This window comes from Crocuta crocuta, unplaced genomic scaffold, assembly GCF_008692635.1.
Source record: "Crocuta crocuta isolate KB4526 unplaced genomic scaffold, BGI_CrCroc_1.0 scaffold64, whole genome shotgun sequence".
NCBI classification, from domain to species: Eukaryota; Metazoa; Chordata; class Mammalia; order Carnivora; family Hyaenidae; genus Crocuta; species Crocuta crocuta.
Genome location: NW_027530640.1, coordinates 11,541,024 through 11,566,229, shown reverse-complemented (window position 1 = coordinate 11,566,229; position 25,206 = coordinate 11,541,024). Strand labels below are relative to the sequence as shown.

General features: G+C 41.2%; 1 long non-coding RNA gene and 1 other non-coding gene across 2 annotated transcripts in view; one reads left to right on the top strand and one right to left on the bottom strand.

Moving 5' to 3' along the window:
• LOC144235235 (uncharacterized) overlaps positions 1–25,206 on the top strand; it is a 59,873-nt gene that overhangs the window by 32,938 nt on the left and 1,729 nt on the right. The window lies entirely within an intron of this gene.
• Positions 174–280, bottom strand: LOC144235418 (U6 spliceosomal RNA). Its single transcript, XR_013336199.1, has one exon. It is a non-coding gene; the product is annotated as a U6 spliceosomal RNA (small nuclear RNA).

Below are 25,206 nucleotides of genomic sequence, written 5' to 3'. Positions count from 1 at the left end.
TACTGTTTTCCACAGTGACTGCACTGTTTGCATTCTCATTAACAGTGCAGGAATGTTCCTTTTTCTCCACATCCTTGCCAATGCCAGTTGTTTCTTATATTGTTGATTTTAGCCATTTTGACAGAGGTGAGATGATACCTCATTGTAGTTTTGATTTGCATTTCCCTGATGGCAAAAACGTGGAATGCTTCATGAATTTGGATGTCATCCTTGTGCAGGGGCCATGCTAATCTTCTCTGAATCGTTCCAATTTTAGTATATGTACTGCTGAAGCAAGCACTGTTTTTCATAATCTTGACAATTTTGAAGAGTACTGATCAGGTATTATGTAGAATGTCCCTTAATTTGGGTTTGCCTGACGATTTCTCATTACTAGACGAGGTTAATCCCAATGCCTTTTATGACCTTGTCTTAGAAGTCACATGCTATTACTTTTACATATTCTATTATTTAGAAAGTAGACACTAAGTCAAGGCAATACTAAAGGGGATGGGGGACGAAGTTCTGCCTCTTGAAGGGAGGAGTCTGAGAAGTTTTGTGGACATATTTTAAAATCACCACAGGGGAGTCATGGAAGGCCTCCCTGATACAGTGACACTTGAACAAAACTTGAAATAAGCAGAGGGGCAAACCATGGAGAGATCAAGATAAAGATTCGTAGCCACAGGGGACAGCCAGGAGGACTTGAGGCAAGAGTGTACACAGCAATGTTTGAGAAATACGTCAGGCAGCAAGGGGGAGAATGGTAGGGCATGAGGTCACTAAGTTTATGGACTGGGGATTAGGGAGCTAATGTAGGGTCTTGTAGGACATAGTAAGGGTTTGGATTTTATGCGATGAAATGGGGAGTTATTGAAGGATTCTGAGAAGAACAGTGACATGATTTTTAAAGGATCACTCTGGCTGTTCTATGCATACACCACAGATGGGAAGGGCAGAAGCTGGGTATCAGACAAAGAAGAACTCAGTGTTCTTCCAGAAGGAGGCTCTTTCCATAGCTGAGTGGAGAGATAATGCATATGGTCTCAATACCTAACTCAGGGGTCATTATGAGGATTAAAGAAGATAACATAGTTAGGATATGTAGCACACAGTAGGTGCTAAGCATATCAAAGTCTCAATGAATAGTGTCCTTGAGGAAGAAAATGAGTACCTTCCATTTTCTGGAAGAAAAGGAAAGTCTGTACAATGTCCTTCTTTCATGTCCAGCACGTGGCCTGGCTCTAGGGATACAGAGAAAAAAACTGAGTTCTTGACTTTGAGGAGCTCAGACATTGGTGGTTTGGACTTTCCTGCAAGAAATAATCCCAACTCGACTGCCCAAGTGCTACAACTGATTTGGTATAGGAGGCTGTGGTGGGCATAGCAAGAATGCCTCGTTTGGAGAAGGTACCGTAGGACTCATCTGACACCCAACTTCCACCATTGCCACCTATAGTCTATTCATAGAGAAGCCAGACCTCAAACTCAAAGCTGTCTGAATCTCAAGACCCACATTCCCTGCCACTCTGATACACTGCAAGCCCTGTGGTGACATGTCCTACACTTATCCTGTGGCCTTGCCATTTATATTCTCAGCGTACGCTCTTATTCACTGGATTGAGGAGTTTTCAAGACCCCACAGAGAGTGAGAAAGCACGCTTGTTATCTTCTGATTCATATTTACTGCAAATACCATACACATGGGAAAGGAAATAGCTCTCTGTTGGATAATGGATTCCTGTGGTCTCAAGGCTTTGGTGAGGCTTCTCTGGATAAGGATGTGGGAAGGTCAGTGCTGTGGTCCTGAGATCCTTCCCTCAAAGGCCCACCAGCACTGGTTCAAACAACCCTGTAAAAAACTCTGTCCATTTTACAGATGGAGAGAAATGACTTTTGCAGGGAGAAGGGTTTAGTACCAGACTGGACTTCCAACAGCGGAAGTTCGCCTCTAAAATTACCAACTTCAATTCATTTGGATGAGCTCTCTTTCAAGAGAGGCATGGGAAAGAGAAGCAAGCAGGGAAGCAAAAAGAACAAAAGTGACGCAGAAAGTGAGGAGGACACAATTAGTAGATGCTGAATTAATCGTGGGACAGACAGGGGCAGAACATCTGAAGGAAGTTAAAAACTTAAAAAGAAAACAGCTGGAAAGGATGGAGGAGAAAATACATTTCTTCTTCACTAAATACACAGCAGCTGATAACAGTTCACTCCATGCGTATGAAGAGAGAGCGTACCTCCAGTACCTGCCCTCAGTCCACCCACCCCATGTGGGAGGCAGGGTGGCACTCACTACTCAGGAACTTCTTGGGTATCCTTTCATTCCTACAACAGGTATTCTTATTAAGAATCTACTTTTTTTTTTAAAAAAAAGGTGTATTTACTTTTTTTTTAAACATTAAAAGTATGGAACACTTCATGAATTTGCCTATCATCCTTGCGCAGGGACCATGCTAGAGTTTATTTACTTTTGAGAGAGAGTGAGAGCAAGTGAGCACAGGGGAAGGGACAGAGAGAGAGAGGGAGACACAGAATCTGAAGCAGGCTCCAGTCTCCGCGCCGTCAGCACAGAATCCTGATGTGGGGCTTGAACTCATACACTGCAAGATCATGACCTGAGCCAAAGTCAGATGCTTAACTGACTGAGTGACCCTGGCACCCCAAGAATCTACTTTGAAGTGCACCTGGGTGGCTCGGTTGGTTGAGCATCCAAGACTTGATTTCTGCTCAAGTCATGATCTCACGGGTCGTGAGACAGAGCCCTATGTTGGGCTCTGTGCTGACAGTGTGGACACTGCTTGGGATTCTGTCTCCCTCTCTCTCTGCCCTATTCCTGCTTGTGCTGTCTCTGTCTCTCTCAAAATAAATAAATAAATAAATAAATATTAAAAAAAAACTACTTTGGGTCAGAAACTCCTCAAGGTACTGGGGATATAGCTGTGAACAAGGCAGTAATCACATAAGTGAGTTAATAATACTGTTGGAGATAGTGGCACATGATCTGAAGAAAATGAAATGGGGGTAACAGAATGGGGTGTCGGGAGACTGTCCCAACTAGAATGTTGTCATCTGTGCAATGGAGATAATAACAGACTGTCCTTGCTGGGTTGCTGTGAGGATTAGTGGAGTTAATCCATGGAGCGATTAGCACAGTGCCTAGCACAGAGTGAGCTCTCATTGCTATTATCCTTCCTCCTACCCTCCTTTCCTCCTTCCTTCCTTCTTCCCCCTTGCCTAAAGCTCTCCCTTTCTCCCTGTGTCTTCCCCTCTCATTCATCTGTCTTTCCAGATCTCTCCTCTTCCTCCCTCCCTTTCTCCTTTGCCTCCTTTCCACCCTCCCTTCATAAGGCAATAGCCTTGCTCTTTCCTCCCTAAATTGAAGGGCAGTAGTGTAGTAAAACAAATTGCTGTCAACAAAGTACATTTCCACTGTATTCATCCCCATGCAGAGAAGATTTATCAGGGTCTCTCACCCTGCACTGTTATGTAAATGTGGTAATCCAGTGGAAATATGATATCTGAGGAGTCTGAGGATAAAGACACCATAAAAACTATCAATTACCCACTGGAGCTTGGGTTTGGTTAACTCACTCACTGCCTTGTGTGTTTCCTGCCTTTCCCTCTCTGGGGTGAAAATTTGATAGGTGATGACAGCTTATAAAAGATGCTTTTTTCCTCCTTGGGTCCTAGGAGGTCATATGGAGGACCAGATTTTGTAAAGTGTCTGAGAAATGTTAAAGTGCTACATAATTCAAGGATATTATTCTCTTGTCATGTGGGCCATCTCCATGCCTCTTTGGTGTGACAGATGTCTGCTCTGTCCGCAAGCCTGGGCTGACCCCATGCTTTGGTGTCTGTAACCTCCTTCTGCTGCCTGCTTATAAGCAATACTCCTTCTTTTCCCTCTTTCTAGGTAACCCCTGGGAACCCCAGAATCTCATTGATGTTTGTCCTAGGAGTTTAATAGGAAGTTAACCTATTGAGAGGGATGAGAATCCTCTGAGTAGCCCACCACATTTTCACCACTCAGGAGTAAAGAGTGGGGCAAGAGCCATGGGGAACTAGGAGGGATGCAGGGGTCAAGGCCCTCCACCCCACTGGACCTCAGGGCAGCTGTACAGAGAGCCTCAGGGATGCTACCCTAGGAGACCCAGAGGCTCGGCTCAACGAGGCCTACACTGTCCTCCATCCCAAAACAGGCAGAGGAGCTTGGTGATTCAAAGCCCAATATCTTGAGTCCTGGGTTTGATCCCCATTCTGCTACTTTCTAAATTATTTCTCTCTTACTTTTTTCATTTGCCAAATGGTGGTGATAATAATATCTTCTCATCTAGTTGTTGTGAGGAATACATGAGACAAAACTTGTGAAGCACTTGGCATGTAGTAAAATAATTTTGTTATTGTTTTAAGTGTTGCTTGGAATGGTTTCTACAGCATAGGCCTTGTTCCTCAAAGGTCTGGCCACCAGGATACCAATCTTGCCTGGCCACCTCCACCAGGAAAGGGTCCCTAGGTCTGAGTTGTGCCTGCTTCTGTTGAGAACCCAGCAGCCCCATGGGGGTTGCAGTTGAGGGACCAAAAGAGGCAATGGAAAGGCAAGAGTTTTGGGGGAGGTGGGTGTTTCTTACACAGAAATGTCAAGAGTCAGAGCTAGAAGTGGGGGAGGTAACGGAGGTGGGGGGAGGAGGGAAAAAGATAGGGTGTCGCTAAGCTGCTAGAATCCGGATGGGGCTGCAGCTCTGGGGCTCTGGCACTTCCTGCCACCCCCAGTCTTGGGAATGAGTCACTAGAGGGAGGAATGATGGAGGTGTCATGCTCTGCCCACAGATCACTGGGCTGTTCCCCAAAAGAGGGCTGTTGAGAGGAAAAAGGAGATCTTGAGGCTTAGGGGTGGAGAAGTGCTAGGAACAAGGGGAGAGGGGAGGAGCTCCTGAGATTCAGCTCGCCTATTGAAAGGCCAGGAAGGCAGGCCCTAGTCTCCATCTCCTGTGCCAACTTCACTGCCCATCCTGGCCATGAATAATTAATCCACAACTGCTCTTTTGACTTTTGACTCTGCCTGTGTTGGGTTGGCTCTATGCAATTTCTCTACAGGAGGTGCTTCACATCCTTTTGGTCACCTACAGCAAGGAAAGGGACAAAGATCCACTTGTCCCTTTTCTGCCTGGACAGCCCTTGAAGTCCCCTTTCCCTTAAAAGCTTTTGCCTCTGACCCTGAGCAACCTGTCTATAACTTTAGAACCTGGCTCATTTCATTGGGCTTATTTTTCTCCAGGAATGCCTGATTCCTTAGCTTTCCAACTTCTTAAAGTCAGGGACTTCTTTATGTCCCCAGAGCCCAGCCAAACATTAGACATAAATGTTGTGCCTACAAAAACTGTTTTTTCTCCTTTCCTCACACTCTAGTACTGCTATTCCTTGACTCTTTATGTTTTCCATTTACTGAGCACCTGCTATATGGCAGGTGCCTTTACATGTTAATTTATTTAATCCTCACAATGATCTGCCCTAGATGAGAAAGTTTTACAGATGGGAAAACTGAGCTCTGTGAAATTAAGTAACTTGTCCAAGGTCACAGAGTCAACAGGTGCCACAACTAAAATTTGCTAGCAAAGCTCTCAGATTTTTTTGTTTGTTTTGAGAGTCATTTTTATTCTTAAAAAAAAAAAAGCACAATGAGGGGCATCTGGGTGGCTCAGTCGGTTAAGCATCCAATTTCAGCTCAGCTCATGATCTCACAATTCATGGGTTTGAGCCCCGCATCAGGTTCTCTGCTGTTAGCACCAAGCCCACTCGAAGCCTCTGTCTCCTTCTCTCTCTGCCCCTCTCCTCCTGCCCTCTCTTTCTCTCTCAAAAATAAATAAACATTTAAAAAAAAGGACAACAATGAGATCTCTTAGTTGTAACAATTTCATACAGCCTTTTTAGTTGATTTTTGAGTTGTTGCTTCTTCTCATATATATGTATGTATGTACTTATAAATATACATCTTTATTGAGATGTAATTTACATGCTATACAATTCACCCATTTAAAGTGCACAATTCAGTGGTTTTTGGTATATTTACAGAATTGTGCAACCATCACCACTGTCAATCTTAGAACATTTTCCTCACTACAGAAAGAAACACTGTACCCATTTGGAGTTACTATCCATTTGCTCTCAACATCCTCAGCCCCCGGCAAACATTAGTCTACTTTCTGTCTCTCTAGATTTGCTTCCTCTGGACATTTCCTGTAAATGGAATCATACAATATGAGGTCTTTGTGACTGACTTCTTTCACTTAGCATAAAGTTGTTAAGGTTCATCCATGTTGTAGGGTTTATTAGTACTTCATTTTTTCATTGCCAAGTAATATTCCATTAACATTAATGAAATGAAATAATAGTATTCCATTGTGTGGAATATGTATGGAAATACCATACAATACTATGGTACATTATCCACTGATCAATTGATGGAAATTTGGATTGCTTCCACTTTATGGCTGTTATGAATAATGTTTCAGTGAACATTCATGTACAAATTTCTGTATGAACACCTGTTCTTGGTTCCCTTGGGTATATATCTAGGAGTGGAATTGCTAGACCATATGGTAAGTCTATGTTCAGCCTTTTGAGGAAATGCCAGACTATCTTCCAAAGCAGCTGTAGCATATTACAATCCCACCAGAGGTGCATCAGAGTTCCAATTTCTCCATCCACCCAACATTTATTGCTATCAATCTTTTTTGTCATAGCCGTCCTAGTAATGTAAAGTAGTATCTCATTTCTCTGATGACTAATGATGTTGAACATCTTTTCATGCGCTTGTTGCCTACCTCCCTTAGTGAAATATCTATTCAGATCCTTGTCCATTTAAACATTGGGTTGTCTTTTTGTCATTGAGTTGTGGAGTTCTTTATATATTTTAGATTCAAGTTCCTTATCAGATATATTATTCTGAGATATATATTCTCTCCCATTTTGTGTTTTTTTCCCCCTCGCTTTCTTGATGGTATCCTTTGAAGCAGAAAATTTTTTAATTTTGATGAGGTCACATACAGCTTAGCTTTTTTCTTTCCCCCTGTCACTTGTGCTTTTGTTGTCATACCTACAAAGGCTTTCCCTAACCCAAAGTCAGAAAGACTTACTCATAATTTCTTCTGGGAGTTTTATAGTTTTAGCTGTGTAAGTCAATGGTCCATTTTGAGTTTAATTTTTGTGTATGTTATGAGCAAAGGCGTCCAAGTTCATTCTTGTGCATGTGCATATCTAGTAGTCCCAGCACCATTTGTTGAAAAGCCTATTCTTTTACTATAGAATTGTCTTGACATAAAATCAAGTGACTCTAAATGTGAAAATCATTTGAAAATCAACTGACTATAAATGTGAGGGTTTACTCTAATGTTTCAGGTCTATTCCATTGGTCTAAATGTCTATCCTTATACCGGTATCACACTGTTTTGATTATTATAAATTTGTGTAAGTTTTCAATTCAGAAGGTATGAGTCTTCCAACTTTGTTCTTTTTTTTTTTTTTTTCCAAAATTGCTGTGGGTATTCTGGGTCCCTTGCATTTCTATGTGATTTTTAGTATCAGCTTGTAAATTTCTACAAAGAGGCCAACACAAAGAAGGATTTGTGTTGAATCTGTAAATCAGTTTGGAGAGAAAGTGCTCACTCTTAATCAGGATACCATCTATCATTTACAAAGCAAAAGGAGACCAAAAAATCATACAAGAGGAGAAAGAGAGAGAGAGAAAGAGAGAGAGGGAGAGGAGGAGAAATGGAGAGGGAGTGAGAGAGAGAAAAGGAGAGGAAGAGGAGGAGGAGGAGGAAGAGGAGGAAGAGAATTAAGGAAGAGCAGTGGTCATCCATATGAAAAAACCAGAAATGAATCCAGATGTGGGGAGGCCCCAAGGCCAATCAAGAAGCAGAATCTTGGGGACACTGAATTCTCTATCACCAAACACATCTTCCATTAACCCGATTTCTGTTCGTATATTGGTAAATGGTACAGGTTCTTCCTCCCCAAAACATTTCTTTCTTTTCCCTAAGATCTCTTCCAAATAACTAGAAGATATGAGGATGCTTTATATGCTTGATTTGTGAGATTTAATGCAAGTTCCTGTTGAAAAGCCCCAAGTCTCAGTAATGAAAAAAAATGAATGTCATGCCCCCCATCCCCACCCCTTTTCTGCAGTAAGAAGTGCTAAAGTCGCTTCTTGGTGAGTATTAGGGAAATTAGCCTGCCCTGAGATCTCCGTTCTGGGGAGACTGGCATATGGAAGGTGAGCCTGGATCTTCATGGGCGCTTTGGGACATGCAGGGTTGGGAATGGGGCTGCAGCTCTCTTATAGCCTCATGATCTGGTGAATTTAGGTGGGCCCATAGTGTCTTGCAATAATCTGTACCTTCTGTATCTCAATCAGACCATCCTTCTTACTAAACTGTGAGGGAGTAAGGGCATGGGAGGTGGGGATACAGGCTGGAGAAATGAGCTTAATTCCCTCCTAGTGGATGGAGAAGGGATGATTGAAATTGCTCATTTAGCAAACGATTTAGCCTGCTGTAGAAAATCCTATTAAATGACAATTCTTATCTCAGTCCCTGGCTCCTGGGAAGAGCAGCTCTGGGCTTTGTGAAGACCAGAGCAGAGTCTTCTCTGAATCCGCCAAACAATCAAAACCAATAAGAAGCTAAAATCCAGAGGCAGGGAAACTTCCCCAGGTTTCCCTGTCTCTTCCCACCCTTTCACCCTAGTCCCTCATATCATCCGTCAATTATCTGGTTAGTTGAGCCTTTTCTCTGCCTTTTGTAATATAAATAGCAAGCATTTTATGGGTCCCCATTAAGCAATGTGATCAGCATCAATTACCTAATGAGACTCTGGAAAGTCATGATTTAAAATCCTGTCCTCAATTGTGACTTGGCTTTGTCTGCAGCCAACATAATAATTGCAGTGACATCCAAACTAATGGCACTCCAGACGTGGGGCCTCTGCTGTCAGCCTGGGTTTGGCCCTGGGGAAAATTCACCCTCTGCCAAGTGGGCCGGTCTCTTTACTTTATCCTGAAAAGGAGAGTTTTATATGTCCTACCAGGGCTCAGGGGGTTGATGGCACAAACTGGGGCACAGTTTTGTCCAGTAGCTTCAGGGCCTCTGAGTGTGGAAGGCTAGAGGAAAGTGCAAGGACAGAGGAGACTATTAGCTCCAGAGGGTGGGCAGTTTTGTCTGCTTTATTCTCTGCTGTTTCCATAGAGCCTAGACTACCTGGCACCTGACATAGTAGGGGTTCCATAAATACTTGATGAATGAAGGAATAAAATCCTGGGATGGTCCCTTATCCAGCAAGCACTTCTCTAAGTTTAGGTGTAATTCCCTAGAAGATGTGGAGAGATTTTTGTGTTTAGGAATGATCTTTCCAGCCTGAAGATTTAGTAGTTGCCCCATTTGGACTGGTGGCCTAAGATACAAATATTTGATGTTGACAATCTGAAAGTTTCCATTTTTCTCTCTAAACATTCCCTTCCCCATTCCCAGACATCCTGGTTAAGGAATATATCCTGGCTCCCCGCCTCCCCCCCCAACCGCCCCTAGCAACACAGGTGGTTCTTATCTTCCTCACTTTTCCATCTTTTTTCCTTCCTTCCTTCCTTCCTTCCCTTCCTTTCCCTTCCCTTCCCTCCCCTTCCTTTCCTTTCCCTCTCTCCTTCCTTCCTACCTTCGTTCCTTCCTTTCAAGATTTATTTTTCTTTATTTTTTAAATAATCTCTACACCCAATTTGGGGCTTGAATTTACAACCCCAAGATCAAGAGCCCCATGTTAGGCTCTATGCTGACAGATTGGAGCCTGGAGCCTGCTTTGGATTCTGTGTCTTCCTCTCTCTCTGACCCACCCCCACTCACACTCTCTCTCTCTCAAAAATAAATAAACACAAAAAATTAAAAGGCTCTACATGATCTTACCCCCTTGCCCCACATAGCTTTGCTACTGTGCTGCAGGCTCACTTTCCTTGAGCATATCAAATATACCTTAATCTCAAGATCTTTGCATTTGATGATCTCTCTGCATGGTAAACTCTTTGCACTAATATCTGCACTGCTCACCCCTCACTTCATTCAGGCTGTTCTAATATCACTTTAGAGATGACTTCCTTGACTATCATATCTAAAATAAGCATCAGTAGTGCCTAGCTGGCTCAGTCCGAAGAGCATGGGACTCAATCTTAGGGTCATGAGTTTGAGCTCCATGTTGGGTTTAAAGATTACTTAAAAAAAAAAAAAAGAATAAACTTTAAAATAGGCATCATTCCATCACTTGTGATTTTATACCCTGTTTTATATTTCTTCAGAGCACTTTTTAAAAAATAAAATTTTTATCTTAGAATGCTTTTAGATTTATAGAACTGTTGTAAAGCCAGTACAGAATTCCCATATACTGAACATCCATCTAGTAAGCGTCCTGCTCTGCCATTATCAACATCTTTTAGTATAGTACATTTGTCACAACTGTTGAGGCAAATTTTAATATATTATTATTAATTAAAGTCCATATTTTGTTCAGGTTTTCATCTAATGTCTTCTTTTTGTTCAGGATGCCACATTTCATTTAGTTGTCATGTCTTCTTAGGCTCCTCTTGACTGTGACAGTTTCTCAGACTGTCCTTATTTTTTGTTTTTGTTTTTTTTCCCCCCTCCACCCCTCAAGACTTTCCTTGTTTTTGAATGACCTTACCACTTAAAATTTTTTTTAATGTTTATTTATTTTTGAGAGGAAGAGAGAGACAGAGTGTGAGCTGGGGAAGAGACAGAGAGAGGGAGACACAGAATCTGAAGCAAACTCCAGGCTCTGAGCTGTCAGCACAGAGCCCTACATGGGGCTCGAACCCAGGAACCATGAGATCATGACCTGAGCCAAAGTCAGAAGTTTAACCGATGGAGCCACCCAGGCACCCTACCTTGACACTTTTGAAGACTAGTGGTCAGGTATTTTGTACACTGTCCCTCAGTTGGGATTTGTCTGAGTTCTTCCTATGATTAGGTTAGGATTTCATGTTTTGGAGAGGAAGGCCATTCTCACCACATCATATCAATTGACATGATTTATTACTGTTCATGTTTAACCCTGATCACCTGGTTGAGTTTAAGTTTGCCAAGTTTCTCCACTATCAGCTCACTCTCCCACCACCCCTGCCCTCCTTTTATACTAAACTCTTTGGAATGAAGTTACTATATACAGCCCACATTTATGGAATGAGGAGTTGTGCTCCATGGTCTTGAAGGTGGCATATCTACATACATTATTTGAAATTATGTAAAGGGGATTTGCCTCTTCTTCATTTATTTAGTCAATTAATTTATATGAATATGAGCTCATAATTGCTTATTTCACCCTTCAGGTTATAATCAATACTTTATTTTGTTGCTCAAATTTTCCCAATTTTTCCAACTACTGGGAGTGCTTTCATTTAGCTATGTCCCTTTGATATACTTCCATCACTGGATATTTGTTTGAGCCCCTCCTTTCTTTCTTAAGCTGGAAGATGCTTCGGGCTTATATTATGTATTTCCTGCCCCAGCCCTAGAATCAGCCATTTCTCCAAGGAGCTCTGGTTCCTTTTATTACAAAGGAGTTTCACTACCTGAAATTATATTACTGTATTTCTTTGCATTCTATCTGTATCTCCCTCTAGAACATTAGGTCTTTTAATAGGACCTTTTATGCTTATTCACTGCAAAATCCCCATTACCTAAAATAGTATCTGGCACACAGGAGGATATCAATAAAAGTTTAGTGAATGAATAAATAAGGCTAAGTACTATTCCTTTTATATACATTCTTTTTTAAATTCAAGTTTAATTAACACACAGTGTTACATTAGTTTCAAGTGTACAATGTAATGATTTAACAATTCTATTTAAAAATTAAAAAAAATTTTTAATGTTTGTTCTGAGAGAGAGAGAGAACAGGGGAGGGGCAGAGACAGAGGGAGAGATGCAGAGCGCCATGAGGAGTTCAAACTCATGAACCATGAGCTCATGACCTGAGCTGAAATCAAGAGTCAGACGCTTAACCAACTGAGCCACCATGGTGCCCCTTAACAATTCCCTACATTGCTCAGTGTTCATCATGATAAATGTACTCTTAATCCCATTCATCTGTTTCACTCCTCCCCTCCCTGCCCCTCCCCTCTGACAACTATTCCATTAGTTTGTTTTTTGTGCTTAAGAGTCTGGTTTTACTTTATTTATTTACTTATTTTCTCTCTCTCTCTCTCTCTTAAAGTATGAGGCCTTTAACCTTTACCATTCATAGATTCCATATATATATTTTATAATGATTTTCTTTCTTTTAAAAAAAGTTTTAGTGTTTATTTATTTTTGAAAGAGAGAGAGACAGAGAGACAGAGCATGAGCAAGGAGGGGAGGAGAGAGAGGGAGACACAGAATCCCAAGCAAGCTCCAGGCTCTGAGCAGTCAGCACAGAGCCTGATGTGGGGTTGGAACCCATGAACCGTGAGATTACAACCTGGGCCAAAGTTGGATGCTTAACCAACTGAGCCACCCAGGTGCCCCCAATTCCAAATATTTATTTAAATGTTTGTTTATTTTGAGAGAGTGGGGGAGTAGGGGCAGAGAGATGGGGACAGAGTATCTGAGCGGGCTCTGTGCTGACTACAGTGAGCCTCAGATGTGCCTCCAACTCATAAAATGTAACTCATAACCTGAGCTGAAGTCAAATGCTCAGCCAACTGAACCACCCAAGTGCCCCTGCTTATCTCTTTTTTCCTTATTCATTTGCTTTGTTTCTTAAATTCCACATATGAATGAAATCATATGGTATCTTTTTTTCCCTGACTGACATATTTCACTTAGCATTATACACTCTAAATCTACCCATATTGTTGTTGCAAATTGTAAGATCTTATTCTTTTTTTTTTAATGGCTGAGTAATATTCTATTGCGTATATATATATATATATACACACACCACATTTTCTTTATCTTCATTTATGGATGGACACATGGGTTGCTTCCATATGTTGGGTAGTCATGCTACCATGACAGAGGGGTGAATATATTTTTTCAAATTAGTGTTTTCATTTTTGCTGGGTAAATACTCAGTAGTGAATTACTGGATCATATATATACATGCATTCTTCAAGGTACTTTGATACTTACAAGAATTTGATCAAAGGATAGATACAGAGGTAGGTGGACATATGAATACACAATAAAAATGAATGAATGAGTGAATGAATGACTAAACAAATGGATAGATTATTAAATGTATGAATGAATTGAGAAATGATGGAAGTTGGTGTTACCACTCTGCACTCCAGTTATTCATGATAGAAAGTGAGAGGTGAGGGGCCTCATTCTTGATTCTTTCCATACTTTCTTCTCCCACATTCAATCAGCTGCCAAGTCCTGCCAATTTTACCTCTCAAATACTTCATAAATCCATTTCCTGTTCTTTACTTCAACTGCTCATTATCTGAGTGCAAGCTTTCTTCATATCCTGCCTGGATGCTGTTACAGCCTCCTAGCTCATCTCTCTGCCTTCAGCCTTGTTCCCACCCCCACTCCCATCCATAATCCTCCTGGAGGGCTCATTCTAAAATACAACTATGCCTGTGACACTCTTCTGCTTAAGCCCTTAGGGTAAAGTCTAAACTCCCACACATGATATAAGCACCTTTGATGACCTGGATCTTGGCCATCTCTCTAGACTCTCTTCTGCCATTCTCCACCTTGCACTGATTTGTATGCCTCAGAAATACCAGACTGCTTATAGTTTCCACCAGGATTCTGTTTCCCTGCTCTGTCCTTTGCTCATAGCAGTCCCTCTGCCTGGAATGCCCTTTCCTCACATCCATGGTTTAGAATTCTTAACTGTTTCAAGTTAAGAAACAGTTACAAAGCATGTGTTTGTGATTATTCTTATTAAAAGGGCCAGGACTAGGGTGCCAAGTTGTCTCAGGACCCTGAGATGAAGACCTGAACTGAGATCAAGAGTCAGACACTTAACCCTCTGAAGCTAGGGCACCAAGTTTAAGGTTTATTTATTTTTGAGAGAGAGAGAGAGACAGACAGACAGACACACAGACACACAGACAGTGAAGGAGACACAGAATCTGAAGCAGGCTCTAAGCTATCAGCACAGAGCCCAATGCGAGGCTCAAACTCACAACTGTGAAGTCATGACCTGAGTCGAAGTCAGAAGCTCAACCGAATGAGCCACCCAGGTGCCCCTACAGTACCAAGTTTAAAGAGAGCTGTGCAGGTGAAAGTAAATACACCCTTCATTTTTGTGCCCTTGCTATCTCACTTGACTCACCTTAGTCCTGGTCCTAGTCTCTTCTAGATTGGGAGCTTCCTGAGGTTAAGAACTTTGTCTCTTAGTCCTGTAATCCCTGACTCAAGGACTAGTGCTAGGAAGGTGCTCAGTAGCTGTGGGAGGGAGAGAGGAAGGATGAATTCGAGGTCCACTGCCTACGCCTTTAATCCAGACTCTATGTTTTATTAGCTATGGGAATCTGAACAGTTTCTCTCTGTTCCTCAGTTTTCTCATCTGTGGAAAAGGAATAATAATGATGAATATCTCAGTTATAGGATTGCCCTTCTATCTTAAGGGAAATTATCTACTTTGCCAAAAATTTAACATTTATTGACCTACAATATTCTTTACAGTATTCCCTCATGCCTAAATTTTCTGCTTTATCTTCAAGGTATGTCTTCTTTAAACCTTTTTTGATATTCTTTATTTATGTCTTTTTTTTCTTGATTGAGCTTATCAAAAAGATTTTTAGGTCCTCTATAGTATCTCTATTTTCTAATTAATTTTTGTTTTTGTCTTATGAAGTTAACTCCTACTCTCATTTTGATTAATCTGCTCTTTTTTAACTTAAGTTGGATGCTTAGTTTCAGCTTTTGCTTTTTTTATATAAGCATTTAAATCCATACATTTCCCTTTAAGTACCACTTTATCTGCCTTCCACAGCTAACTTGCTAACTTTCATTTTTAAATAGCTGCATTTTGATTTATTTTTTGTCCCATGAGTTTAAGATATGTTTCCAAATGCATGGAGGCCTTGTTATCTTTCTGTTGTTAAGTTCTATTTTGATTAGAGAAAGTAGTTTATTGATTTTTTTATATATATCTGATGAGATGAGCTCTGTAGTCTAGTATGTGATCAGTGTTTTAGATGTTCCACGGGTGCCTGAAAGGCTAATCGTTGGCCGTCTCATGGGATTATTGTGAAGATAAATATTAGATAATACCTATATGGCACTTAAAATAGTGCTTGGCTCTTAGTAACATCTCAAGAGGTTGTGGCTCTCGTTGTTTTGTTATTATTGTTGGTAGATGATAATCTTACTCATTGCTCTGTGTGTCCCTAGATGCCCTGGGAATTAGGGAAATTGAGCCCTCTCTTGCAAGTCAGTGCTCTACAGTTGCATGTATACTGGCTACAGGATTAATCTTTGATACACAGAAAGTACCACTCAGTTCATTATGGGGAAAACAGCTCAGAATTTGAATCAGACTGACCTGTACTAAAGCCCTAGTGTGGCCTCTCTCTAGTCGTGTGACACTTTTTTTCCTCCAAACTCTTCTTGCCTTACTTGGGTTTGATCTTGGACTTGTAGGATTGTTAAGAAGAGCAATGTAAAAGCCTTCAACATAGGACTGGATGCAAAGTAGACCTTTGATAGTGTTGGTCTGTTTTCCTTTCCTTCCATTGAGCCTGCAGGAACAGAGAGGAAGGGAAATTAGAGCTACTGTGTTGTAGCCATCTCTACTGTTCCTTCCCGGACTTCTCTCCTTACAAAGACTCTTTTTCATCCCTCTTGCAAGGCTGCATTTCTCTGATGCTGCTCCTTAGGGAGTGGCTTGAAACTAGCCATGACTGAGGAAAGGGAGGGAGGGGAGGAAAGAGGATGTTGACATATGCAAATAAATACCCAGTCTTGCCAAATTAGTGTGACACCTGCTTGGACAGAATTTGCTTTTTATCTCCTGTGTGGAACAGCCCAATTTTGTTTTCAGGCCACGAGTTACCATATCCCTTAGATGACAGCTCCTCAGACCTTCAGTGAAAGCAGCATCCTCCTCCTTGGAGGCCACACAAAGCTGTGATTTGTCTCTGCTCATTCTGGGGTCCCCCAGGTAGATTGACTGTCTTGGGCACCTCTGCCTTGCCCTTGGGCTGATGCTGAGCTTCCCTCAACACTGACTTCAATCTCCTCTACTTTCTCTATTTTAAGCCTCAGTCACAGTGTGCAAAATGGGGTGGTTGGTTTTCCTACCTTTGCATCGGAGGCATGAAACACATAGAGGGCAGAGCTGAAGGGGACAGAATAAGGGAAGCTCTGGACAGGGGTGTTTCAAAAGCACTCTCAGACAGTGATGGTTACTTTAGTTTTTATTCTTTTTTTTTTTTTAAATGTTTACTTATTTTTGAGAGAGAGAGAGTGTGAGAGGGAGGAGCAGAGAGAGGGAAACAGAGAATCCAAAGCAGGCTTCTCGCTGTCATGGAGCTTGAACTCATAAACTGGAGATCATGACCTGAGCTGAAGTCAGATGCTTAACCCACTGAGCCACCCAGGTGCCCCTGGCTTCCTTCTAGTTGCTTTGTCTCCTGTCATTTTGTCCCTCCCACTGTAATTCCCACACAGGTCAGACAAGTTTCATTTTCTTTGTTCTTGCTTCTAGGCTACTAAAGAAAACCACAGAACCATGCTCACTGGCTTCAAAGTCCAGGTGTCATTAGGTTTGCAATGCCCATCAGTAATCTTTATAATCATCCCTACTCCATGATTTCTTTTATTTTCCTGTTATGGGTATTTGGGCTTGTTTCCAGTTGCAGCTATTGTAAATAAAGTTGCTAAGGACATTCTCATACACATCTTTTTGTGGGCATATGTTTTTCTTGGGCAAATACCAAGAAGTGGAATTGCAGGTTATAGGGTAGGTATATACTTAACTTTATAAGAAAGTGCCAACAATTTTCCAAAATTGTGTAACAGTTGGTGCCTTTATTAAAAAGAAAGATCCCTGGGCTCCGTGCTGGACTTACTGAATCAGAATATCCCAGAAAACTGTATTTATTTATTTATCTATTTATTATTTTTAAAACATTTATTTATTTAAAATAATTTTAATATTTGCTTATTTATGTGTTTATTTAAAGAATCAATCTTTTTTTAAAAAGTTTATTTATTTTGAGAGAGAGAGAAAGAGTTGTTGGGGGAGAGGGACAGAGAGAGAGAGAGAGAATCTTAGAGAACAATTTTTTTAAACGTTTTATTTATTTCTGAGAGAGACAGTGTGAGCAGGGGCGGGTCAGAGAGAGAGGGAGACACAGAATCCGAAACAGGCTCTAGGCTTTGAGCTAGCTGTCAGCACAGAGCCTGATGCGGGGCTTGAACCCACGAAATGTGAGATCATGACCTGAGCTGAAGCCGGCTGCCCAACCGACTGAGCCACCCAGGCACCCCAAGATAGAAAATCTTAAGCAGACTCATGGAGCCCAACTCGGGGCTCCATCCCATGACCCTGGGATCATGACCTTAGCTGATATCAAGTGTTAGATGCTCAATCCACTGAGCCACCCAGGTGCCCTTGGAAATTCTATTTTTAAAGAAATCTCCCCATGTAATTTTAATGCAGTTAGTTCATTAGTTGACATGTGGAAACCACTGGAGAACACTTAGAATCTTTGCTTTTAGGTTTTACATGCCCTACTGAATAAATGCAATTCTGGCGTCCATGTCTACCGCATATCATGATTGTAAATAATGAAATAGTTGACTAACAGTGGTTTAAGGAGTAAGGACATTTAGTTATCTCTCATAACAAGAAATCCAGAGGTTAATAGTTTCATGTTTGGTTAATTTAGCTACTCACCAGTGTCATCGAGGATCCAGGTTTTCTCATTTGCCATCCTTAGGGTATTTGTCCCATTCTTGGGTCTGTTCCCTTACAGTCCTAAGTTGGCTGCTGCAGCTTGTACAGCATGAGCTCATATGACAACTTTCAAGGTGGGGGAGAAAAAGATTGAAGATATCTACTGAGTTGAGTAGGAAACTCTTTTCCAGAAGCTTCCAGACTTCCTCCCAAGTCTCTTTGTCCAGAACTAGGTCACTTGCCTACCCTTAGGTTTAAAGAGGTGGGGAAAGGGATATTGAGAAAGTCTCTGGCATTTTTCAGTGTCTGTAGTGGGGAGTAATTCTTACCAGTAAGGAAAATAGGTGGGAAAATGGCTTTTTGATAAGAAATCAACAGTGTCTCTCATAATACCTCTCCAAAACTACTCTTAGAAAGTCACCTTAATTGCTAGATCCAATGACTTCCCTCCAGTTGTCCTTGTACTTGACCTCTCTGTGATGTTTTTGTTGCTGTTGTTGTTGTTTTGTTTTGTTTATGTTTATTTATTTTTGAGAGAGAGAGACAGCGAGAGCAGAGGAAGGGCAGAGAGAGAGGAAACACAGAATCTAAAGCAGGCTCCAGGCTCCGAGTTGTCAGCAAAGAGCCTGACGTGAAACTCAAACCCAGAAACTGTGAGATGATGACCTGAGTTGAAGTGGGACACTTAACCAACTGAGCCACCCAGGTGTCCCTGTGATTTTTTTTTAAAAAAGTTTATTTATTTATTTATTTTGAGAGAGAGAACATAAGTGGAGGGAGAGGGAATAGAGAGAGAGAGAATTCCAAGTAGGCTCTGAGATGTCAGCATAGAGCCCCATAAGGGGCTCAAACTCATGACTGGTGATATCATGCCCTGAGTGGAAACCAAGAGTTGGACGCTTAAGTGACTGAGCCACCCAGGCGCCCCTCTCTGTAATGTTTTATGTTGCCAGCTCTCTCATTCTTTTTTTTTTTTTTAATATTTTTATTTTATTTCTAGGAGAGAGAGAGAGAGCGTGAGCAGAGGAGAGTCAGAGAGAGAGGGAGATACAGACTCTGAAATAGGCTCCAGGCTCTGAGCTGGCAGTCAGCACAGAGCCCGACGTGGGGCTCGAACCCACGAACCGCGAGATCATGACCTAAGCGAAAGCCGGACATTTAACCGACTAAGCCACCCAGGCGACCTGCCAGCTCTCTCATTCTTAAAACTCTTTTTTCTTTTCTTTTCTTTTCTTTTCTTTTCTTTTCTTTTCTTTTCCTTTCCTTTCCTTTCCTTTCCTTTCCTTTTTCTTGTCTTGTCTTTTCTTAAAGCTTATTTATTTATTTTGAGAGAGATAGAGCATGTGTGAGCTGGGGAGGGGCAGAGAGAGAGAGGGAGAGAGAGAATCCCAAGCAGGTTTTGCACTGTCAGTACAGAGTCACACTCAAGGCTCAATCTCACAAACCGTGAGATCATGACCTGAACCAAAATCAAGAATTGGACCCTTAACCGACTGAGCCACCCAGGCTTGAAACTCTTTTCTTGTTTGTTGCTATATATTCTCTGATCAGTTCTCCACTACCCTTCTTCTCTTTATGGGTTAGTGTTAACATGGGTTTTTAACCAGACCCTGTCTGAGCATCTCTGAACATCCGAACCAAGCAATCCATCCTAACCATGTGACCAAGACCTAATGATAGCTCTTTGTGGTCTACCTCCTTGAGACTTTATATTTGCCATGGGCTTCCTTTCCCCACTATAGTCCTGATTCATTCTTAGCCATGAGTCTTTCTTTTCTCTGCATTACAGAGGCATTGCTCTTGATAAGATCCTTACTGGCTTTCTCTTAAGGACAGATTTTTAAAAATGTTATTTATAACCTCTCATAGGATAGATGCTGGAACTGAAGGGACCTTTGTTTTTCCACATTCCCTGAGATTTCAAAGTGGAAGTTGAATTGCTCCACAAAATAAAGAGGTGATGAGTTTGGAGTCCCAGAGTTTAAAAGATCAAGGAGAGAGAGACTAGAGTCTTGTGAGAGCTAGTTAGAAAGTTGAGAAGCATCTACCACTTATAGCTATATGAGAGAATTTGAATTAGACATGTTTAGAGCTGAGTTTTCTAGTGAAACAATGTGTGATATGCCCCCTCCCTGTACTATACACATTTTTACTGAAAGCTTCTGAAGCCACCATGCATGTGGTATGACTTGATTTCAGACTGACAGCAGTGAGGGGGCCATAGGTTTAGAAAGCAGGCAGTGTGGACCGCCCCACATATGAGTTACATCCAGACTATCAAAGCCTCTCTTTGGTCTCTGGCCCTGAGCAGCTTTCATTCCACCCTCCATGTAGCTGCCAGAGTGATATTTCCAAGATACAAACCCAAGTCAGTTCCCTGCTTAAATTTTTTACTGGCTCCCCAGTTGGTTCTTCTTCTTTCTTTAAATTTTTATTTTTGGGAAGGGGGCGAGGGCAGAGAGAGAGAGAGAGAGAGAGAGAGGACCCATAGCAGGTTCTGCGCTGTTAGCAAAGAGCCTGATGTGGGACTCGAACTCATGAACCAGGAGATTATGACCTGAACTGAAACCAAGAGTCAGATGCTTCACTGACTGAGCCGCCCAGGTGCCCTTCCCCACGTAGTTCTTCTGAAACCTGGGTTTCTTCATGAATCTTCATTCTTAGGGGCCTTCAGTACCCATTAGAAAATTTATTTTTTAATCTCAGGATTAATTTTTTAAAAAAATGTAAGCATAGTCTACAATACCCAGATTACCACCTTATGATCATGTACTTTGAAGAGATTTTATTTTATTTTGTTTTATTTTTTAATGTTTATTGGGGGGGGATGGACAGAGAGAGAGAATCTCAAGTAGGCTCTAGACTGTCATTGCAGAGACCAGTGAGGGGCTTGAATCCGCAATCTGTGAGATCATGACCTGAAATCAAGAATCAGACACTTAACTGACTGAGCCACCCAGGCACCCCTTAATGAGATTTTAGTTAGTATTAGTTTGCACTCATATTTATTGATCAGGTTGGCTCCAGGCAATCTTCTGAAATGAAAGAATCTAACTTTTAATGTTGTAATTTTTAAAATCTCATTGTTCACAGATTATCCTCAGCACCTAAAACAGTGCCTGGCACATCGTAGGTATTCAATAAAGATCTGTTGAATAAATGAATGAATGAATGAAACATCTTAAACTGAGTTCTAATATTGCTTGACATCTCCTCAGCATGGCATGTGAGGTTCTTCACAGTCAAGCTAGGAATACTCAACTAGTAATTTTATCAGACAGTCTGGGCAGGATGTGGAGGCGTAGTCCTTTTTAGCAAATAAAAAAATGAAAGTAGAAAGGATTTATGTACATTTTGACAGGGAAGATGTGATATGCAAATGACTTGCAAATATAATGCAAATGACATGCAACTTCTCATGCAAATGAGCATCCTGTCTTTGGAATCAACTGCCAGAGTATTCACTAATTTGTCTGTGGTACTGGCAGTAAATCTTTCAAGAGCTTAGGATGCAAGTTTCCTTGGTGGGAATGTGTGTATATTGGGAGGAGGAGATGGTAAAAAGGGGTCTCTCAAGGAGAAGTCAGTGTGATGCTATAAGCCTGCTTTTTAATATGAAGCTTGGTATATAGTATGCAGCCTAATATGAAGTTATTCTGCCATGATATTCCAAGGGCTAGTGTTTTGGAATTGGCAGAGAGTGTAGGGCAACAAAATGCAAGTCCTTATACTCCTTCAACTCTTTGGCAACGTCACATCTTTATCCCACCCATTTCACACCATCCAGGGCTGTGTATTACTAGAGTACAGAGTGGAGAGATTCCTGGTCCTAAGTCCTCACCATGAGGACTACAGCTGAGGTTGAGATAAGGGCTCTTGTAAATCATATCTGAAGGAGGCTAAGATCCTGATGTGGAGTTCTGCATTTCCTAATTTCATGACAAGAAGAATTTAGCTGATTTTACAAAAAGATCAGTGGTTACAAAAAGCATGGGGGCTTTCTGAGAAATATATCTGCTTACTTTCAATGCCAATGATGCGGTCTGACAAAATTGGACGCTTACTTGGAAATCTAAAGGAAAAAGGTCAACTGATTTTTTCATTGTAAAAACCTGTTCTTCCCTGTCCATGATGTGAAATGAAGTTTTTGGTTACATAGACTCTTCTCCAATGATTATAAAAATATTGGGAATATAAAATATAAGAGCCTCTAGCAGATATATTTTAACATAGTTCAGAATCTGATGGGGCGCCTGGGTGGCTCAGTCAGTTAAGCGTCCAACTTTGGCTCAGGTCATGATCTCACGGTTCGTGGGTTCAAATTGTGCATCGGGTTCTGTGCTGACAGCTCAGATTCTGAGATTCTGAGCTCAGATTCAGACTCCGTGTCTCCGTTTCTCTCTACCCTCCCCCACTCGTGCTCTGTCTCTCTCTGTCTCAAAAATAAATAATTAAAAAATGAATCTGTTTTTTCCCCTGATGCTTTACTTTGCGATCAGACTTTGGTTCAAATTTCCACCTCCCAGCTCTGCAGACTTGGGCAACTTATTCAACTTTTCTAAGACTTAGTTTTCTCATCTGTAAAATAGGAATAACAGAGTCCTCAGGAGATTGCTGCGAAAGTTCAAAGACATAATGCATATACGTAGCACAGTGTCTGGCTCACAGTAGTCTGGCTCACAGTAAGCATTCCATAAATGCAGTTCTTTGCAGTGGTCATCTGTGGATTTGCTGCTTAGGGTGCATTCACCTTCCATCTGGTAACGGTACCTCATTTCTTTCTTGTGAACCATCATTGTCTCCTCAGTCCATGTGGTTCTAGTGAGACTGACTCCACCCTTACCACCAGGAATAGAGCATGTGACTTAGGTTTAAAACAATTAGACCATTCCATCCTCTAAGCCACAGTTCTTGATGAAAAATGGGGGCATACATAGAGTTACCACATGACCCCAAAACTCCACTCCAGATATATACAGAGAATTGAAAATCGGTGCACAAACAACTTGAATATGACTATTCATAGAAGCATTATTCCTATCACTCAAAAAATGGAAATGACCAAAATGTTCATTATCTGATAAACAGATAAAGACAATGTTGTTATATCCAGTAACATTCCAGTAGGAATTATTCCAGTAATATTCCAGTGGGAATGTTATTCAGCCATAAAAGGAATATTGTACTGATGCATGTTACAACATGGATGAACCTTGAAAATATTACAATAAGTGAAAGAAAACATTCACAAAAGGACATATGTTATATGATTTCATTTATATGAAATATCCAGAATAGGTAAATCTATGGAGACAGAGAAAGCAGGTTAGTGTTGTCAGGGACTAGGAGGGGGATGGAGAGTGACTGCTAGTGGGCACAGGTTTCTCCTTGAGGTGATGAAAATATTTTGTAATTAGCTAGTAGTGATTATTGTGCAACATTGTAAATACACTAAAAAACACTGAACTGTATACTTTAATGTTTATTGATTTTCTACTGAATTGCATACTTTATTATTTTATCTATTTATTTACTTTCCTTTTATTTTTTAAATAATTTATTTGTTTAAAATTTTTTTAACATTTATTTATTTANCAGAGCCCGACGCAGGGATCGAACCCATGAACCATGAGATCATGACCTGAGCTGAAGTCGGACACTTAACTGACTGAGCCACCCAGGCACCTTTAACATTTATTTATTTTTGAGAGAGAGAGAGAGACAGACAGACAGACAGACTGCGAGCAGGAAAGGGGCAGAGAGAGTCTGAGACACAGAGTCCTAAGCAGGCTCCAGGCTCTGAGCTGTCAGCACAGAGCCCAAAGCAGGGCTTGAACTCATGAACTGCGAAATCATGACCTGAGCTGAAGTTGGATGCTTAACTGACTGAGCCACCTAGGCGTCCTTATTTATTTTTTAAATTTACATCCAAGTTAGTTAGCGTATAGTGCAACAATGATTTCAGGAGTAGATTCCTCAACGTCCTTTACCCATTTAGCCCACCCCACACCCACAGCCCTTCCAGAAACCCTTTGTTCTCTATATTTAAGAGTCTCTTATGTTTGTCCCTTTCCCTATTTTTATTTTATTTTTGTTTCCCTTCCCTTATATTCATCTGTTTTGTATCTTAAATTCCTCATATAAGTGAAGTCATATGACATACGTCTTTCTCTAATTTTGCTTAGCATAATACCCTCTAGTTCCATCCACCTAGTTGCAAATGGCAAGATTTCANAGAGGAGGGTCAGAAAGAGAGGGAGACACAGAATCTGAAGCAGGCTCCAGGCTCTGAGCTAGCTGTCAGCACAGAGCCCGACGCAGGGATCGAACCCATGAACCATGAGATCATGACCTGAGCTGAAGTCGGACACTTAACTGACTGAGCCACCCAGGCACCTTTAACATTTATTTATTTTTGAGAGAGAGAGAGAGACAGACAGACAGACAGACTGCGAGCAGGAAAGGGGCAGAGAGAGTCTGAGACACAGAGTCCTAAGCAGGCTCCAGGCTCTGAGCTGTCAGCACAGAGCCCAAAGCAGGGCTTGAACTCATGAACTGCGAAATCATGACCTGAGCTGAAGTTGGATGCTTAACTGACTGAGCCACCTAGGCGTCCTTATTTATTTTTTAAATTTACATCCAAGTTAGTTAGCGTATAGTGCAACAATGATTTCAGGAGTAGATTCCTCAACGTCCTTTACCCATTTAGCCCACCCCACACCCACAGCCCTTCCAGAAACCCTTTGTTCTCTATATTTAAGAGTCTCTTATGTTTGTCCCTTTCCCTATTTTTATTTTATTTTTGTTTCCCTTCCCTTATATTCATCTGTTTTGTATCTTAAATTCCTCATATAAGTGAAGTCATATGACATACGTCTTTCTCTAATTTTGCTTAGCATAATACCCTCTAGTTCCATCCACCTAGTTGCAAATGGCAAGATTTCATTCTTTTTGATTGCTGAGTAATACTCCATTGTATATACGTACCACATCTTCTTTATCCATTCATCCCTCGATGGACATTTGGGCTCTTTCCATTCTTTTCTTTGGCTATTGTTGATAGTGCTGCTATAAACTTTGGGGTGCATGTGCCCCTTTGAAACAGCACACCTGTATTCTTTGGATAAATACCTAGTAGTGCAATTGCTGGGTCATAGGAACTTTTTTGAGGAATCTCCATACTGTTTTCCAGAGTGGCTGCACCAGTTTGCATTTTCACCAGCAGTGCAAAAGAGATCCTCTTTATCCACATCCTTGCCAACATCTGTTTTTTCCTGAGTTGTTAATGTTAGCCATTCTGACAGATGTGAGGTGGTATCTCATTGT